The sequence below is a fragment of the Musa acuminata genome, unplaced genomic scaffold (genome assembly GCF_036884655.1).
Source record: "Musa acuminata AAA Group cultivar baxijiao unplaced genomic scaffold, Cavendish_Baxijiao_AAA HiC_scaffold_795, whole genome shotgun sequence".
Classification (NCBI taxonomy): domain Eukaryota; kingdom Viridiplantae; phylum Streptophyta; class Magnoliopsida; order Zingiberales; family Musaceae; genus Musa; species Musa acuminata.
Genome location: NW_027021023.1, coordinates 17,501 through 20,000, shown reverse-complemented (window position 1 = coordinate 20,000; position 2,500 = coordinate 17,501).

Sequence of the window (2,500 nt, the reverse complement as noted above, 5' to 3'; positions counted from 1 at the left end):
CATTTTTGGCTGCACGAGCGAGCGGCGAGCGGCGGACAGCGAGCGAAGCGAGAGGCAGCACCGTCCCTGCTATACGAAAGCCCCATCCAGCCCTGTGCCACCCGGGGGGTTCCAGGGTGCTGAGATGGCTGACGTTTTGCTCCGCTCTCGACGGTCACCGCGCAATGCAAGAACAGGCCAAAAACTGGCCAAAACGGCCCAAAAACGGGCCAAAACTGGCCATTTTTGGCTGCACGAGCGAGCGGCGAGCGGCGGACAGCGAGCGAAGCGAGAGGCAGCACCGTCCCTGCTATACGAAAGCCCCATCCAGCCCTGTGCCACCCGGGGGGTTCCAGGGTGCTGAGATGGCTGACGTTTTGCTCCGCTCTCGACGGTCACCGCGCAATGCAAGAACAGGCCAAAAACTGGCCAAAACGGCCCAAAAACGGGCCAAAACTGGCCATTTTTGGCTGCGCGAGCGAGCGGCGAGCGGCGGACAGCGAGCGAAGCGAGAGGCAGCACCGTCCCTGCTATACGAAAGCCCCATCCAGCCCTGTGCCACCCGGGGGGTTCCAGGGTGCTGAGATGGCTGACGTTTTGCTCCGCTCTCGACGGTCACCGCGCAATGCAAGAACAGGCCAAAAACTGGCCAAAACGGCCCAAAAACGGGCCAAAACTGGCCATTTTTGGCTGCACGAGCGAGCGGCGAGCGGCGGACAGCGAGCGAAGCGAGAGGCAGCACCGTCCCTGCTATACGAAAGCCCCATCCAGCCCTGTGCCACCCGGGGGGTTCCAGGGTGCTGAGATGGCTGACGTTTTGCTCCGCTCTCGACGGTCACCGCGCAATGCAAGAACAGGCCAAAAACTGGCCAAAACGGCCCAAAAACGGGCCAAAACTGGCCATTTTTGGCTGCACGAGCGAGCGGCGAGCGGCGGACAGCGAGCGAAGCGAGAGGCAGCACCGTCCCTGCTATACGAAAGCCCCATCCAGCCCTGTGCCACCCGGGGGGTTCCAGGGTGCTGAGATGGCTGACGTTTTGCTCCGCTCTCGACGGTCACCGCGCAATGCAAGAACAGGCCAAAAACTGGCCAAAACGGCCCAAAAACGGGCCAAAACTGGCCATTTTTGGCTGCACGAGCGAGCGGCGAGCGGCGGACAGCGAGCGAAGCGAGAGGCAGCACCGTCCCTGCTATACGAAAGCCCCATCCAGCCCTGTGCCACCCGGGGGGTTCCAGGGTGCTGAGATGGCTGACGTTTTGCTCCGCTCTCGACGGTCACCGCGCAATGCAAGAACAGGCCAAAAACTGGCCAAAACGGCCCAAAAACGGGCCAAAACTGGCCATTTTTGGCTGCGCGAGCGAGCGGCGAGCGGCGGACAGCGAGCGAAGCGAGAGGCAGCACCGTCCCTGCTATACGAAAGCCCCATCCAGCCCTGTGCCACCCGGGGGGTTCCAGGGTGCTGAGATGGCTGACGTTTTGCTCCGCTCTCGACGGTCACCGCGCAATGCAAGAACAGGCCAAAAACTGGCCAAAACGGCCCAAAAACGGGCCAAAACTGGCCATTTTTGGCTGCACGAGCGAGCGGCGAGCGGCGGACAGCGAGCGAAGCGAGAGGCAGCACCGTCCCTGCTATACGAAAGCCCCATCCAGCCCTGTGCCACCCGGGGGGTTCCAGGGTGCTGAGATGGCTGACGTTTTGCTCCGCTCTCGACGGTCACCGCGCAATGCAAGAACAGGCCAAAAACTGGCCAAAACGGCCCAAAAACGGGCCAAAACTGGCCATTTTTGGCTGCGCGAGCGAGCGGCGAGCGGCGGACAGCGAGCGAAGCGAGAGGCAGCACCGTCCCTGCTATACGAAAGCCCCATCCAGCCCTGTGCCACCCGGGGGGTTCCAGGGTGCTGAGATGGCTGACGTTTTGCTCCGCTCTCGACGGTCACCGCGCAATGCAAGAACAGGCCAAAAACTGGCCAAAACGGCCCAAAAACGGGCCAAAACTGGCCATTTTTGGCTGCACGAGCGAGCGGCGAGCGGCGGACAGCGAGCGAAGCGAGAGGCAGCACCGTCCCTGCTATACGAAAGCCCCATCCAGCCCTGTGCCACCCGGGGGGTTCCAGGGTGCTGAGATGGCTGACGTTTTGCTCCGCTCTCGACGGTCACCGCGCAATGCAAGAACAGGCCAAAAACTGGCCAAAACGGCCCAAAAACGGGCCAAAACTGGCCATTTTTGGCTGCACGAGCGAGCGGCGAGCGGCGGACAGCGAGCGAAGCGAGAGGCAGCACCGTCCCTGCTATACGAAAGCCCCATCCAGCCCTGTGCCACCCGGGGGGTTCCAGGGTGCTGAGATGGCTGACGTTTTGCTCCGCTCTCGACGGTCACCGCGCAATGCAAGAACAGGCCAAAAACTGGCCAAAACGGCCCAAAAACGGGCCAAAACTGGCCATTTTTGGCTGCACGAGCGAGCGGCGAGCGGCGGACAGCGAGCGAAGCGAGAGGCAGCACCGTCCCTGCTATACGAAAG